Genomic DNA, 18,987 nt, shown 5'->3' on the forward strand with positions numbered 1-18,987 from the left:
GGTGAGGAGATTACTTCGGGAACCTCCGTCTGTGGACTCCGCAATGTCAGTTCTTTGAGCGGAGAGCAGAGGCGCACAAGCCTTCCCATTCAAAAACATAGCAAGAGGGATTCGGTTTGGAGTCTGCGGTTGGAGTTTCCAAATCCGTAGTGTGAACGGGCCCTAAGGGTTAATACCGTACACGGTCTCCCTTCTGTTCTCCTCCCCTGTAGCTTCTCACCTCTTCTCTCTGTATCTTGGATTCCTCTTGTCTCGTCTTCACCTTTATTTTATTTTCTCACAGATCACGAATCAGGGGAAAGAAATGAACTTTACTGATGGTCTAAACATTATTGTAAAAGAAGAAGAGACAGATGACGGCAGTGATGAGCAGTATAAGGAGGACATCACTACAGGTAACCGCCCAGGTGAGTAGTGACCAGTAAATGCAGAGAACACTCACACATTCTCCTCACTCACCGGCTCTAACTGTTCTGTGTAATGAGTTTGCTGCGGATCTCACTTCTCTTATGGCAGCACATCCTCTGTGATACTCGTTACCATTAGGGTCTATGGCCCTGGCTGGATTATAATTCGGCTGTGAGAATGTAGCGCCAGCTTCCTTTACCTCCTTCCATAATAAAGACATCATGCCTTCCCGCCCCCGTTCCTCCTGCCCGATCCCGTCGGCTTCGGTGGGTCTCGGCTCGTTGACATTTGCTCATCAAATCACCGGCTGTTGCGGAACAGCGTAGTGATTGGCGAGTCGGCACCGGAGAAGCAGGCGAGATCGGGTAAGCGCAATGTCCGCCACAGCATGGAAGTAGGTAAAGAAAGCTGCGAGACTGCAGGGCTATAGACTCTAATGGGAACGAGTATCAGAGTGTGAGATCTGCTGTGAACTTTTTACATGGGAGCGGACCCTAAGAGTCATATAAGGTTAGGATGGGCTGTCTCTGTCCCCAATCTTCTATGTCTCTGTTTTACCTATTTGCCCCCACACTATTCTGCCCCTCCCTCCGCCCTTTCTCACCAGCCTGTACACCCAGTTATAGCTCCACACTTTGTGTCAATAGAAAAGAATGAAATCCTTCTCTCCTTGCCACCCAAGCGGCTGTATCCTGGTGCTCTTGGATTCTGAGCTGGTGATGAGACGGAGAGAGACTGAGCAGATGATATGGTGGGAATATCCTGGGGATGAAGGCTTATGTTGCCCCCCTCCTCCTCATTAAACAGTAATATCCCCTATCACAGCCTGGTAATAGACAATGGATTCCTGACAATAGCCAGAGGGTTTATGGGATTTGTTGTGTAGTCTTTGCTTGTGACCCCATATGTGTTGTGAGCAGAACAGATGGCGGTGATGGGAGGAGGAGGAGGATGGTCCAAAAAACTGTGTAACTGTTAGAGATGAGCGAGTAGTGAAATATTCGAAAGATCAAAATTCGATTTGTACAGACCGCGATGTTTGACTATTGGATCGAATATTGAACCCCGTTAAAGTCTAGGGGAGAAAAATGCTTGTGACTTCGGGAACTCCGAGTGGTCGAATTTAGGTTTCCATGTCCACAATGACACCTCTGGAATGCAACTGGGACAGCAGGGGAATCTGCCTGGCTGCATCTAACATGGCGCAGTATTACGCCACTATTACAGCCTCTCAACTATACACTCCAAACACAATATAACCTCTATGTAAAGTGGAAAAAACACCAGGAAACCTTCTTTCCTCTACATTAGCATGGACAGAAAGAGTAAAAGAAACATTTTCCTGCACCCCTTTAAATCACATGGCCTATGACTACCACAGCTGTATATCTCAACATTTCCGTGTGCCAACAGGCGACAGGTGTTTTGCTGCTTTCAGAGGGCAATCAACTACTGCGACAATTAGTAACTAGAACAAAATAGTCCGATACAAGTCTTTGCAAGATAATTATAGGCTGCGTGACTGCCTGTCTGTGTCACTATTTGTTATGCTGCTAGACAGTCTATGCACTCTTAATGGAGGAAGCCGCTATATGCTGTCTGTGCTGTATAGTAACCCTGTTAAGGGCTTTTATGGTCTCTCCTACCTACAGACTACTAAAATCCTTACTGTCCTTACTCCAAAATCTATTCACTCCTACCTGCAACATGTACATGGAGGAAGTAGATGAACTGCAGCCTATTCTTCACAGTGAGCAGAAGCCGCTTGCCGATTTGCCGATGTGCTGGGAGTTGGGCTTTTTGGGTCTTTCCTGCCTACAATTACCTAAATCCTCACTGTCCCTACTCCACTATCTCTCCCTTACTACTTTCAAGATGGCATCTGACAATGAGCAGGAAAAGCCAAGTTCTTATATTCTGGAGGTCACATGAGTAAGCCAGCCAATGAGTGTAGACTCTGTTCTCGACTTTAAGCGACTTTAAGAAACCCTGTATTAGGTTTTATTAGGCAAAAAAGCTTCTCTCTGTACTAAAAAAAAAAAAAAACTGTCCCCCCCCCCCCTTTTTTTTTTTAGTTATCTGCTCATTATCAGGCATAGTCGTCTTCATTACAGAGGAGCAGACAGGTTTGCTGACTCCATTATATCCTATGGAGGGGGGAAGGGGCTGAGGGGGAAGAGTGAGCAAGTAAAGCAGAGAAGCAGCTGTACAGTTTGGAGACTGGGCATAAAAACGCTGGATTCACAGATCAGAAAGGTCAGTGCTGGTCTGGGACCTTGGTGAGAGAAGATTGCAGTATGATGGGCTGCCTCTTCTTCTCTCCGTGCTCACTCATCCCCCTCAACCCCTCCTTTCTCCATAAAGAATAATGGACACAGAAATCTTGCTTCTTCGGAATTTTGGGGAGGTGGCAAAACAACTTTTTGAGGACAGAAGGAAATTCTTTGGCTCAATAAAAGCTATTACAGAGTTTCTTAAAATCGCTTGTACTATTGATACTTATTGATTCCTAAAAAGTGACATTTACATCACAGCTACACTTAATATATATGAAACATAGATTTTTTTTTTTATCCTTGGCAGATTATTGTACCAGGAGCTCAGGGGAGCAGATAACGTCACATTGTAAAACAGAAGATCCTATCACACAAGATCCAGATGAAGAATATTTTATTACCCCAGATCTACTCTCAGCCCCTCACAGCAAAGATCTCTCATCTCATCCTTATATACCAGTCCCATCTTCTGATTCCTTGCTGTTTGTGAAGAAAAATAAGGAGAAGTCACATTTGTGTTCACAATGTGGGAAATGTTTTATTCAGAAATCAGATCTTATTAAACATCAAAGAACTCACACAGGAGAGAAGCCATTTTCATGTCCAGAATGTGGAAAATGTTTTAGTGAGAAATCAAATCTTGCCAAACATCTGAGAACTCACACAGGAGAGAAGCTGTTTCTATGTTCAGAATGCGGGAAATGTTTTGCTCAGAAAACAGATCTTGTTCACCATCAAAGAACTCACACGGGAGAGAAGCCATTTTCATGCTCAGAGTGTGGGAAACGTTTTACCCGGAAGCCTTATCTTACCGAGCATGAAAGAACTCACACGGGGGAGAAGCTGTTCTCATGTTCAGAATGCGGGAAATGTTTTACTCAGAAAGCAAATCTTCTCAAACATCAGAAAACTCACACAGGGGAGAAGCCTTTCGCTTGCGTTGAATGTGGGAAATGTTTTCCCCATAAATCAGTTCTCGATAAACATCAAAGAATCCATACAGGGGAGAAGCCATTTTCGTGTTCAGAATGTGGGAAATGTTATACCCAGAAATCAAAACTTATCAGACATCTAAGAATTCACCCAGGAGAGAAGCCAAAGTATAGCAGTAAATGATAAGTTATATAGAGGACGCAGCTGTGTGTGGATATTTGACATTAATCCATATATCATGTCCATCGGCTATTGCTGTGTGTATAGCTTATGATTTGTATTTTTATTTCTTTGTATCGTTTTATCTAGTAACACAGCTGCAAGAAAAAATAAGCCGAATTTCTGCTTTGATTACTAATAAAATGTGTCCGTTTATTAGAGCTATAGACACTATAGATGACATTCACTGTGACTGAGAAACAGCAGGGGAGCGAGGCTAAGTACCTGTGACTGAGAAACAGCAGGGGAGTGAGGCTTAGTACCTGTGACTGAGAAACAGCAGGGGAGTGAGGCTTAGTACCTGTGACTGAGAAACAGAAGGGGAGTGAGGCTTAGTACCTGTGACTGAGAAACAGAAGGGGAGCGAGGCTTAGTACCTGTGACTGAGAAACAGAAGGGGAGCGAGGCTTAGTACCTGTGACTAGAGAGGAGGAGGAGCGACCACAGGAGGAAGGAAGTGAAGCCCTTCGTTCCGATCGGGATTCTGCTGATCAGGCTGCAGAGCTTTGATGTCTGCTCCGCTCCCTGACGCTCCTCCCCGGGTGCCAGAAACTTCTCCCAGTTTCCCAGGACTGGATCCAGCTTTTCCAGCACCTGGAATGGCGCAGACTTCACAGCTCTGCAGCCTGAGAAGCTTTCAGGCTCCATCTCTCACCACCCACCATGACCACCATCATCATATAGGCGGCCATCTTGGCTCTCACATACATCTGACTGGCAGCTGTTTAGCATATACTCAGTATACACAGATTCTTGCCACGTATTCTCCATTCTTACTGTTTTGCTCCTAAAATTCTAAACTGGTATCAGAAAGTTATATAGATTTGTAATTTACTGCTATTAAAAAATCTCAAATCTTCCCATACTTATTAGCTGTTGTATTTCCTGCAGGAGATGTAATATTTTCAGTCTGACACAGTGCTCTCTGCTGACATCTCCTGGCCGAGACAAGAACTCTGTCTTGGTTTTCTATGAATCCCCATAGAAAACCTCTCCTGCTCTGGACAGTTCCTGTCTCGGACAGAGATGGCAGCAGAGAGCACTGTGTCAGACTGAAAATACTCTGGAGAGACTCCACCCTCGTCTATATAAGGTCACACAGCTGACAATGCACCAAGCCATGAGGAGGAAAGAGCAGCCTGTAGAGCTCAGAGACAGGACTGTGTAAAGGAGCAGATATGGAGAAAGGGACAAACACATCTCTGCTGCACTGAAGGTTCCTGAGAGCACAGGAACCTTAAGCGGAAAAAGCTTTGAACAATCAGGACAGCACTACAAAGTCCAGCATATTCCAAACACTACACAACAAATCTAAGTATCTCTCTGTCTCACATCTCTAAGGGCCACAAGGATCTATAATCATTTCTGTACCGTGTTGATCCAGAGAAAGGCAAAATTCCTCTATGGCAGATGACAATTGCCGCACACTAGGGAATAATTCCTTCCCGATTCCAGATACGGCCTCCATAATAAATCCCTGGATCATCCTCCCACCTCCAGACATCTAGTCACCATAGTGTGTAATATGTTATTTACAGCAGCCGCCATGTCCTCCCTGAACCTGAAAATACGAGGGTTTGGTACCAGGTTAGCCGGATGAATAAGGTTTAGTGCCATTTTACCAGATCTATGTTCTTGTCATGTTCATCATTGATTCTCTCGATGCATCCTAAAATATTACTTACCTTGGCAGCAGCTGCCTGGCACTGGTTGCTGAGGTTACTGCCCGCCAATACCCACCAGTCCTTCTCAGTGATAGTGTTACCCAGTGTGTTACTACTTAGCATATAGTCATACATTTGTTGCCTCAGCATAGTCTATAACTTTACATGTATCCACATTAACCTCATTTGTCATCCCTCTGCCCCAGCCTCCAGCTTCATCAAATCCCTTTGCTCCAGCTTCATCAGATCCCTCTGCCCCAGCCTCCAGCTTCATCAAATCCCTCTGCCCCAGCCTCCAGCTTCATCAGATCGCTCTGCCCCAGCCTCCAGCTTCATCAGATCCCTCTGCCCCAGCCTCCAGCAATATTATATTCTCTCTGCTGATTTCCTTACAGAGCTGAGTACCAATAACAAATATTATATTTCTACCCTGTAATCTCTCTACAAGGTAATTAATAAATATATGCAACATGTTTAAGCTTATTATACAAAAATCTGTTTTATTCTTGGCAGATGAGTGTACCCGGAGATCAAAGGGACATCAGATATCTCCAGATATTACAGCAGATGGTCAGATCACACAAGATACATATGAAGAACATTCCATTATCGAATATATACCCTCAGATCCTCACAGCAACAATCTGTTATCTCATCCTTATATACCAGTCCTATTTTTTGATTCATCACAGTTTGTTAAGCAAAATAAGAAGAGGCCCTATTTATGTTCAGAATGCGGTAATTGTTTTACTCATAAATCAGTTCTTGTTAAACATCACCGAATTCACACAGGGGAGAAGCCATTTTCATGTTCAGAATGTGGAAAATGTTTTATTCAGAAATCGGATCTTGTTAAACATCAGAAAATTCACACAGGTGAGAAGCCATTTTCGTGTTCAGAATGTGGGAAATGTTTTATACAGAGATCGGATCTTGTCATACATCAGAGACGTCACACAGGGGAGAAGCCGTTTTTATGTTCAGAATGTGGCAAATGTTTTACTGAAAAATCTGATTGTGTTAAACATCAAAGAATTCACACAGGGGAGAAGCCATTTTTTTGTTCACAATGTGGCAGATGTTTTACCTCGAAATCACAGCTTACTACACATGAAAGAAGTCACACAGGTGAGAAGCCATTTTCATGTTTAGAATGTGGAAAATGTTTTACTGAGAAATCATATCTCAAAAAACATGAAAAAACTCACAAGGTATAGAAGCCATTTTCATGCCTAGAATGTGGGAAATGTTTTACAGCGAAATCACATCTTTTTGAACATCAAAGAACTCACATAGTAGAGAAAATGTTTTCATCCAGAATGTGGAAAATGTATACTTAAATAAAGACTTGTTGGACATCTAATAATTCACACAAGGCAGAAATAGTCTATATTCCAGCATAACCTTTTCATTCTATGTTTTTCCATTTATGATCTGACCTGTTCCCGGCTTTTTATTTACTAATTGCATTTAAAACCCAAATGTGTGACCACGGCATCAGAATGTGGAAAATGTTTTACTCAACATCAAAACTTGTTAAACATTTGAGAACTCACATAAGGGAGAAACCATCTACATACAGAGAACGTGGGAAATGTTATATCTTAATGAACATGAAAGAACTCAGGGGAGAAGGTGCCATCGTGTTCAGAATGTGGGAAATGTTTTGCTCAGAAAATTAAAAATTGTTTCAAATTTTTTTTTTTACCATTCTGTTCTCTTTGTCATTATGGGGTAATGAGGGCAGAATGATGGCTAAAATTTTATTTTTTTTTATTTTTTTTTCAACATAACATAAAGTGAAAGGGTGTGTAGACCTTCTGAATGTGATGTATAGAGATTTTAGAGCTCAGCTGATCATCCATTGAGGGTAGTGGGGGCGTCCTTCCTCGCCTCTCATTTTAATTGTGGCAGTTTGCATAGTTTTATCAACAGTCATGTTTATGGGGTTTATAATCTGTTACATAAAACGTGAATCCCCCTTTAATACTCATGGTCATCACAGTCACACATACTCCTGCAGTGTCCCAGCACATAGGTTCTTTCCTTTATAAAGATATTCTGCTTGGTATAGGGCTGGAAAAGTGTTTACCCGTTCCGGTCCAGTCAACCTGCGTTATTCTTCAAAACTTCTGTCTACTCCAAGATCTGGGTTCATCATTCAATTCTCCATATTCTCCTCATCATCGCTAACTGCAAGTATTCTCCTCTTCACTACTATACCCAGCATCAGTATCTCAAGGGAACTACTACTCCCATCCTCAGTAAAGATTCTTCCTAACCAAAGAGACACTTATATATCACGGCCTATTGCGACATCACCAATCTCTTCAGTTGTAACTAATTCTGCCTATTGCCAAGTTGATCATCCCTGGTTGCATCCAGAGACGGTTGCTAATAGAATTGCTGTTCCAATAAACATACAACTCCCGTTGTTTCGGAACCCTGGCGTTGGTCCCATCATTGGGGCCTTGACTAGGGACAACGAAGTATTGGGCTGTGTGATCAGGCTCCTGTGGACTAGCTACGTACCCTCGTGCCATAACCGTGACCATGCCACCTTGCATAGTGGCAACCCGGGGCCTGCTCACCGCACTCCGCACTCACTAGATGGATTCAGCATATATAGTGTTGACCAAAAGTATTGGCACCCCTGCAATTCTGTCAGATAATACTCAGTTTCTTCCAGAAAATGATGGAAATCACTGATGCTTTGGTAATAATATCTTCATTTATTTTTCTTGCAATGAAAAAACTTGCCTCTTTTTTCCTGTAAACTCTGTTGATGCCTTTTCCCATAAAGCTCTATTTTCTCTCATCTGACCAGAGGTTAGCCGCAGTGCCCACATCTAGGGAGGTTAGCAGCAGTGCCCACATCTAGGGAGGTTAGCCGCAGTGCCCACATGTAGGGAGGTTAGCCGCAGTGCCCACATGTAGGGAGGTTAGCAGCAGTGCCCACATCTAGGGAGGTTAGCCGCAGTGCCCACATCTAGGGAGGTTAGCCACTGTGCCCACATCCAGAGAGGTTAGCCACAGTGCCCACATCTAGGGAGGTTGGCCGCTGTGCCCACATCTAGGGAGGTTAGCCGCAGTGCCCACATGTAGGGAGGTTAGCCGCAGTGCCCACATCTACGGAGGTTAGCCGCAGTGCCCACATGTAGGGAGGTTAGCCGCAGTGCCCACATCTACGGAGGTTAGCCGCAGTGCCCACATGTAGGGAGGTTAGCCGCAGTGCCCACATGTAGGGAGGTTAGCCGCAGTGCCCATATCTGGGGAGGTGAGCCGCAGTGCCCACATGTACGGAGGTTAGCCACAGTGCCCACATGTAGGGAGGTTAGCCGCAGTGCCCACATGTAGGGAGGTTAGCCGCAGTGCCCACATGTAGGGAGGTTAGCCGCAGTGCCCACATGTACGGAGGTTAGCCACAGTGCCCACATCTAGGGAGGTTAGCCGCAGTGCCCACATGTAGGGAGGTTAGCCGCAGTGCCCACATGTAGGGAGGTTAGCCGCAGTGCCCACATCTACGGAGGTTAGCCGCAGTGACAGCAAAAGCTTACTTGCGGAGGTAGATAATTTACCCTGTAATTCTTCCAGCTCCTGGCTATCTTTGGATGTGACCGCACTGTTTTCCTGCATCCCACATGACAAAGCTATCACTGCCTTGATCATCTCGCAAAATTCAGTAATTATGGTGAGTCCCTAAAAGACTATATCATTATCATTACCGAATTTTTACTTTCCCATAATTTCTTTAAGTTTTGCGATACTTTTTATTTACAGTTGGTTGGCTGCCCTATGGGTGCCAAATTTTCCCCGTCCCTAGCCAACCTATACATGGCATATTGGGAGGAGGTCATCATGTACAATCCACACAACCCCTTCCACGAGTACATCCAGTGGTACGGGAGGTACATAGATGACCTCCTCCTGATATGGACTGGGGGTCCTTCCCGTGTCAGTGATTTTGTAGAATATGTCAATTCAAATAATCTGAACTTGAAGTTCACATACCAATACGAGTCCTCTCAAATTTCCTTTTTGGATATTTCTTTACGTTTTCAGGAGGGCCGTATTCAGACTGGCCTCTATAGAAAACCATCTGCAGGAAATGGATTACTGCAGGAAATGGATTACTGCACGCACATAGCCATCCGTTACATGTGACTCACAATCTCCCAATTGGTGAGTATATTAGAGCTCGAAGAGCCTGTTCTAGCGATGTCACATATCAGGACGCTTGTGATAAACTGACCACACGTTTGTTATCGCGGGGCTACCACTCACACACCATCAATAGGGCTAGAAGAGTAGCTGAGAGCAAAGATAGAAGCTATCACCTTAGGGACAGACAACGCAACAATGTTTCCTCATTAACCACATCAATTTCTCCATTGACGTTTTCTACATCCTATAGCTCGCAATTTAAGGAGATAGAAAATATAGTACGTAAATATATCCCTATTCTGTTTGATAATAAATGTGAGGCTATTTTATCTCCAGGAATACGTTGCGTTGCTAGACGAGGCAAAACCCTTGGAAATATACTGTCACCTACGGTTATTCATAATCATACAACTCGGAGAAATAACTGGCTTTCCACCAAAGGTTCCTACAAGTGTGCGATGTCCAGATGTAACTTATGCGGTCACATCCAAAAAAGTTCTACTTTTACATCGGTAAGCACGGGCCAAACGTTTACTATAATGTCTTTTATTAACTGTAACACTACATTTGTAGTGTATTTGGCTTGGTGCGCTGAATGTAATCTACAGTATGTTGGTAGTACTTAAAGAAAGTTGAAACAGAGAATTGCAGAGCACATCTCTGATGCGTCTGCTGCAGCTAGATTTAACCCCCGTAGAGCCATGTCAGGTTTAACCAGACATTTCTTTGACTCTCACCAGGGGAAATGCTGTTCTCTATGTGTCATTCCCATCGAGCGAGTATCCAGACCACAGAGGGGGGGAGATTGGGTCCGCCTCCTCCGCAAGCCTGAGGCTTTCTGGATACTCCGTCTCGAGACTAGAGCACCGAAAGGTCTGAACTTCAAAACTGATTTATCATATTTGTATTAATTTAGTTTATTATATTGTTTTTGTATATATGGTTACGATCTTTGTTTTGTTCATTATAGGTGTTTCCATTCATGTAATCCCTCCTATCTGTGGGGCATTTCCCTAATGACGTATTTCAGACAGGAGCATATATACTCCCCAAACTTGTTTAAATGTTGTTGCCGTGATCGAGGGGTTTCTCCCCGAAACATGTAGGCCTACGTTTTTATCCTCCCTTTTTGTAATTTTTATATGCCCTAAATAAAGAATCTACTTTGTTGGAAGCTGTGGACTCTCTACGTTCTATTTCCATTATTTACCGGGCGCGGCCCGCTTCACATCCACCTGCTTCAACTGGGATTACAACCAACCCTGCACAAGTCTCCTCATGGTGAGCTGACCTACCCCTGTATCTATCAGACATTACACACATATACAGCTCAGCCACATGTACATTACACATATACAGCTCAACTACATGTACATTACACACATACAGCTCAGCTACATGTACATTACACACATATACAGCTCAGCTACATGTACATTACACACATATACAGCTCAGCTACATGTACATTACACACATACAGCTCAGCTACATGTACATTACACATATATACAGCTCAGCTACATGTACATTACACATATACAGCTCAGCTACATGTACATTACACACATATACAGCTCAGCTACATGTACATTACACATATACAGCTCAGCTACATGTACATTACACACATACAGCTCACTACATGTACATTACACATATACAGCTCAGCTACATGTACATTACACATATACAGCTCAGCTACATGTACATTACACACATATACAGCTCAGCTACATGTACATTACACATATACAGCTCAGCTACATTACATTACACATATACAGCTCAGCTACATGTACATTACACACATACAGCTCAGCTACATGTACATTACACATATACAGCTCAGCTACATTACATTACACATATACAGCTCAGCTACATGTACATTACACACATACAGCTCAGCTACATGTACATTACACACACATATACAGCTCAGCTACATGTACATTACACACATACAGCTCAGCTACATGTACATTACACACATATACAGCTCAGCTACATGTACATTACACATATACAGCTCAGCTACATGTACATTACACACATACAGCTCAGCTACATGTACATTACACACATATACAGCTCAGCTACATGTACATTACACACATATACAGCTCAGCTACATGTACATTACACATATACAGCTCAGCTACATGTACATTAAACACATACAGCTCAGCTACATGTACATTACACACATATACAGCTCAGCTACATGTACATTACACACATATACAGCTCAGCTACATGTACATTACACATATATACAGCTCAGCTACATGTACATTACACATATACAGCTCAGCTACATGTACATTACACATATATACAGCTCAGCTACATGTACATTACACACATACAGCTCAGCTACATGTACATTACACACATACAGCTCAGCTACATGTACATTACACATATACAGCTCAGCTACATGTACATTACATATATACAGCTCAGCTACATGTACATTACATACATACAGCTCAGCTACATGTACATTACACACATACAGCTCAGCTACATGTACATTACACACATATACAGCTCAGCTACATGTACATTACACATACAGCTCAGCTACATGTACATTACACACATACAGCTCAGCTACATGTACATTACACACATACAGCTCAGCTACATGTACATTACACATATACAGCTCAGCTACATGTACATTACACACATATACAGCTCAGCTACATGTACATTACACATATATACAGCTCAGCTACATGTACATTACACATATACAGCTCAGCTACATGTACATTACACACATATACAGCTCAGCTACATGTACATTACACACATACAGCTCAGCTACATGTACATTACACACATATATACAGCTCAGCTACATGTACATTACACACAGCTCTGCTGCAGGCATATATAACACACACATACACAGCTCTGCTCCACACACATCACACACACAGCTCTGCTCCACACACATCACACACACAGCTCTGCTGCATACACATCACTTCAGCTCATCCAGCACAGCAGAGTCCTGCATACACAGAGCAGCAGCCCCTGATCATGTGACTCCTCCTCCTCCATGTGACTGATCACATGACTGTGATATCATGGCAGGTCCTGGAAGCACAGGGGAAGCACACGGCTCCTGTACAGCTCTGCAGGTGGAGGTACAAAAAGGCACTAAAAATGCTACAATTCTCATATTCTAAGAACCATAATTTTATTTCTCCATCTCGGAGCGATATGAGGATTTGCTTAGGGCGGAAATCATTATAATTCATCCAGCCCTAAACGGTAAGAACTGAATATTGGGAGGAGGAGTCATTTTTATACTGTTCCCCACTGTCCACCTCCGGCACTTTCCAGCAGTCTTTTGTGTCGTTTTCAAGATGAGCGATTGCGAGAAGAACCTGCTGAGCTAACCAATAACTGGGCAAGACAGCACATAAGGGAAGAGCGGGAGACAACCGAGCTACAGGGGGCTGGGCCTAGGTAAGTATCTTTTATTTTACCATAACTCACATTAGCAATATGTATTTTTATTGTAAGGTCAGAATATCCTGTTAACTTTTCTAACTGTATTTGATGATATTGGCCTATGTTGTTTCCATTCAGGTTCCTAGATAATAGGATCCAACGGACTGATCATCGAAAGATGAGGGGAGACAAGAACAAGATGGCCGAGAGGATAATAACCCGCACCCTACACATACTCTTCCTGCTTACTGGGGAGGTGAGGGATTCTGGGAGTGATGTCATCATGACATCATTATCTATGGAATAACAGATGGATAGGACTGGGGAGGTGAGGGATTCTGGGAGTGATGTCATCATGACATCATTCTTATCTATGGAATAACAGATGGATAGGACTGGAGAGGTGAGGGATTCTGGGAGTGATGTCATCATGACATCATTCTTATCTATGGAATAACAGATGGATAGGACTGGAGAGGTGAGGGATTCTGGGAGTGATGTCATCATGACATCATTCTTATCTATGGAATAACAGATGGATAGGACTGGGGAGGTGAGGGATTCTGGGAGTGATGTCATCATGACATCATTCTATCTATGGAATAACAGATGGATAGGACTGGAGAGGTGAGGGATTCTGGGAGTGATGTCATCATGACATCATTCTATCTATGGAATAACAGATGGATAGGACTGGAGAGGTGAGGGATTCTGGGAGTGATGTCATCATGACATCATTCTTATCTATGGAATAACAGATGGATAGGACTGGAGAGGTGAGGGATTCTGGGAATGGATGGAGTGATAGTAATGTGTCTCTCCATACACAGGATTACACAGTAGTGAAGAAGTCCTCTAGTGGGCGCTGTGGGGCCCCTGGGTGTGAAGGATGGGGAAGAACCCTGAGCCCAATCCCGGGGCCCCTGATACATGAGGAAATGGAGGAAGAGAAGATCCTAGAAGTCACCAACAAGATGGTGGAGCTGCTGAGTGGAGAGGTGAGACTGTGGCTGCTGGGAATGCTGGGACATTATACAGTAACACCACTGGAGGGGTGGGGGGGATGACTGTGTGACCATTGTGTGTGTCAGGTTCCTATAAGGTGTCAGGACGTGGCGGTCTATTTCTCCATGGAGGAGTGGGAGTATGTAGAAGGACACAAGGATCAGTACAAGGATGTGATGCTGCAGGATCAGCAGCCCCTCCCATCAGCAGGTAATAGACAGGACTATATACACACCTCCTCTCTGTATTATCTGGATGGAAAGAATGAATTCAGTCTCTGTATGTGTTCCCTCCAGTCAGATCCAGTAAGAGAACAGCACCAGAGAGATGTCCCCGTCCTCTTCTCCCACAGGATCAGGATCAGGTAGATGGAGATGTTCCCTATGATGTGTAGATGTGCGGCTCTTGCTCTCAGGCTGGGTCTCCGGAGTTCCTCCTATTTGCTCCGGGCCCCTCACCCTCTGTTCCTCCTTACAGTAATGTTCTCTGTGGCTTATTACAAAGCGATTATCCCTCATCTCCCCTTTTACTCCTGTGTATTGTGTTTTTCTCTATGTTGTCTGGTCTAAGTATGTCAGCGTTAAAGGAGAAGTCCGGCAAAAATTTTTATTAAAATATTGTATTGCCCCAAAAAAGTTATACAAATCCCCAATATAGTCTCATTATGGAAAATGCTTATAAAGTGCTTTTTTCCCTGCACTTACTACTGCATCAAGGCTTCACTTCCTGGAAAACATGGTGATGTCACTTCTTGGATAACACGGTGATGTCACTTCCTGGATAACATGGTGATGTCACCACCCGACTCCCAGAGCTGTGCGGGCTGTGGCTGCTGGAGAGGATGATGGCAGGGGGTTGCTCAGTGTCCCTTCTTTGCCCTGTGCCCCTTAGTGTCCCCCTGCCATCATCCTCTCCAGCAGCCACAGCCCTGGGAGTCGGGTCATGACATCACCATTTTGTCCAGGAAGTTCAGGGAAAAAGCACTTCATAAGCATTTCCCATAATAAGTGTATATTGGTGATTTGTATAACTTTTGTGGGGCAATACAATACTTTTAATAAAAATTTTCGCCGGAATTCTCCTTTAATGCCTCACACCGTCTCTCTTCTGTACTTGTCTCCTGTAGATTCTCAACTTTTCTTTCTTCATTGAAGATTCCTTTTTTTTTTCTTGCAGCTCATGAACCAGGGGGAAGAAATAAACTATACTGATGATATAAACAGTATAGCAAACAAAAAAGAGACAGATGACAGCAGTGATGAGCAGTATAAGGAGCACACCAATACAGGGAGAGATCTGAACTCTATTAATGCTACAGACGTAAGTGTAAAAGAAGAAGAGGAGGAAGAGACAGATGACAGCAGTGATGAGCAGTATAAGGATATCGGTAGAGGGAAGGATCTGACCTCTATTATTGATACAGACACAACATCAGAAAAAGAGGAGACAGATAACAGCAGTGATGAGCAGTATAAGGAGAACATCACTACAGGTAACTGCCCAGGTGAGTAGTGACCATTGATTGTTGTCCAGCAATCTTGGTTGGTGGAAAGACACATGGCAGAACCATTCTTACATCAGACCCAGCCGCCACTACATCCACCCAGTGGCGAGTTATTAGGGAGATGTAACGTCCCTGACAGTACTTACTCCTCCACATATTGGCGGTAATGTGGATTTTGGCAGGCGGCTTCCATCGTTGTCAGACATGTCCGACTATTTGCACTGCCCGAAGGGTCTTAGTAGACAACACGATTTTTACCGATAAATGATCGCAAACTAGATTGTTTATCGTTATGCTGCGTTTACACGGAGTGATAATTCGCCCAATTGATCATTTAACGATTTTGAAGCAACGATTTGGTTTTTATAAAGATCAGCGTTTAGAGAAATCATTAGAAAAATTGCTAGAAAATTCGTAAGAAAAATCGTTATTCTGATCGTTTTTAAGATCGCTTAAGCCCATCTTTGAAAGACTGTTTACACGAAGCGATCTGTGAATTTTTAGCGACGATTTGAGAACATGTTGAAAGATCAAAATAAACGATTTCTCGCTCGTCGCTTGATCGTTTGCTGTCTTTACTCGGAATGATTATAGCTAAAATGCGATCGTTATCGCAAAAATTTTAATGATAATCGTTCTGTGTAAACGCAGCATTACACTGAATGATTAACGATGATATTAGGGTCAGATCTAAAATAACGATCAACGACAAACGAACGATTTCCCGATTGTTACCTGCAATTACACAGGATGAATATTGTTTAAATTCGAACGATATAACGATTTTCTGCATGATGATCGTCCCGTGTAATAGGGCCCTCACCACGTCCTCATCTTCCTTCCTTAGCCGTTAAGCATCAGTGCATTGCAGATGGATGGAGCACTAAATCAATGGGATCCAAGTCATTAAAGACCAATAGTGATCTGTTACCTGCAGCTCATATGGCTTAAAAGATTTGCAAGGTGGGGTGAGGTGGAGGGGTCCATGCTTTTAGAGGGTGGAAGACACCCCCATGGAACTGGTGGCACCTTGTGCCATGAAAAAAGCCGAAGTCTCCACTTTCTCTTCACTGACCGTTTGGAGCGGTATGGGGGCCTATTCGCTGAATTCCCTGCTGCCTGCTTGCACTAGAGGAAGATGTTATATTTTCTAGGATAGCGAGATCTCCTACATCTGCTCCCTACAGCACCAGCTCCATCACCACCAGCAGCTCCACCACCACCAGCAGCTTCATCACCACCACCACCTCCATCACCAGCAGCAGCTCCAGCACCTCCATCACCACCAACACCTCCATCATCACCTCCATCACCACCACCAGCACCTCCATCACCACCAGCAGCTTCATCACCACCACCTCCATCACCACCACCACCAGCAGCTCCATCACCACCAGCACCTCCATCATCACCACCAGCAGCTCCATCATCACCACCACCACCAGTAGCTCCACGTCCCTTTTGTGTGTCTTTTCTCATCTTTTTGTTAAAACAAATGCCTTACTCCAGCATCACGTGTATGTATTGTCCTCACACACAAGGCCTAACTGGCCCAACGCTTTATACTATTAAAAAGTAAGCACTCGGGGGCTATGTGGCCGAGTATTTGAGTCTGCACAGAGCTCTTAATCCGTGGACGTTTTTCACCCTTTCCCTATCTCTCCCTGCCGGCAGCGCCAATTCTCCGTGATCATGTTCGTGCGCACGAACTCGTACTTGGCAGCTGAGTGTACCCGGAGATCAGAGGGACATCAGATATCTCCAGATATTACAGCAGATGGTCAGATCACACAAGATACATATGAAGAACATTCTATTACCCCAGATACACCCCCAGCCCCTCACAGCAAAGATCTGGCATCTCATCCTTCTATACAAGTCCCATCTACTGATCCATCACAGCTTACTAAGCAAAATAAGGAGAAGCCCTTGTCGTGTCCAGAATGTGACAAATGTTTTATTCAGAAAGCAGGTTTTGTTAAACATCAAAGAACTCACACAGGGAAGAAGCCTTTTTCATGTCCAGAATGTGGAAAATGTTTTACCGAGAAATCAAATCTTGTTTCACAACAGAGAATTCACACAGGAAAGAAACTGCTTTCGTGCTCAGAATGCGGGAATTGTTTTGCTCAGAAAAACAGATCTTGTTCAGCATCTAAGTACTCACATAGGGGAAAAGCCGGATTCATGTTCAGAATGTGGGAAATGTTTTACTCAGAAATCAAGTCTTTGCAAACATCAGCAGACTCACACAGGTGAGAGGCCATTTTCATGTTCAGAATGTGAGATGTTTTACTCGAAAGGCATATCTTAGCGAACATGAGGAAATTCATACAGGGGAAAAGGTTTTTTCGTGTTCAGAATGCGGGAAATGTTTTACTCAAAAATCAAAACTTGCCAAACATCAGAAAACTCACACAGGGCAAAAGCCTTTTGCATGCGGTGAATGTGGAAAATGTTTCCCCCATAAATCAGTTCTTGATTAACATCAAAAAAGTCGCACAGGGAGAAGCCATTTTCGTGTCAAATGCGGAAAATGTTTTACTGAGAAATCAAATCTTGTTAAACATCTGAGAATTCACACAGGGGAGAAGCCATTTTTGTGTTCTGAATGCGGGAAATGTTTTTCTGGGAAAAGAGACCTTGCCCGGCACCAAAGAACTCACACTGGAAAGAAGCCAATGTATAGTACGAGATGATACAGATAACACCGATGTGTGGATATTTGGCATTAACCTATGTATCACATATCACATCCCAAAGGCCGTAATAAAGATATTCTCTTATTTTTATATACCAGGAACAGTCTCCTGTGTGGATATAATATTGTCTCTGCCATTACTGTGTGTATATGAGGAAACCACGGCACTCCATGTTGCAAGAATAAGTGAGGATTTTTATTTAGCAAATAGATACAAGGTATTTACTCCGACCGTACATAAGAAATGCAAGAGATGAGACCAAATAACATATGGTGCGACGTTTCGGTCCGCTATGGACCTTCCTCAGGCAATACGGTCTCTATAAAGAATAAATATGCGGTAAATCAGTACAGCTAGTATAATAATACTTAGGGGTAAAACCACAGTATCTAGGGTGTAGAACATACAATTCAAAATAAAAGATTCCATATAAACTTGGTAGACTATATACATATATACAAACGCAGATGAAACAGAGGCTGCAGACTACGTAGGGGACAATTAGGTATAAGATTAGTAGGCTGACTATATATAATGGTTATATGGTGCCATCTGGTGGCCAAATCCAGGACATGCAGTCTGTAGAGAGGAATAGAGGCATGCGAGTATGAAAAAAGAAAGAAAAAAGGGAAAGGTAG

General features: G+C 43.4%; 1 pseudogene; it reads left to right on the top strand.

The window, feature by feature from the left end:
• Nucleotides 1-286: 286 nt before the first annotated feature.
• On the top strand, nt 287-18,949 carry LOC138786858 (oocyte zinc finger protein XlCOF7.1-like; annotated as a pseudogene).
• Nucleotides 18,950-18,987: the final 38 nt, after the last annotated feature.

This window comes from Dendropsophus ebraccatus, chromosome 3 (assembly GCF_027789765.1).
Source record: "Dendropsophus ebraccatus isolate aDenEbr1 chromosome 3, aDenEbr1.pat, whole genome shotgun sequence".
Taxonomy (NCBI): domain Eukaryota; kingdom Metazoa; phylum Chordata; class Amphibia; order Anura; family Hylidae; genus Dendropsophus; species Dendropsophus ebraccatus.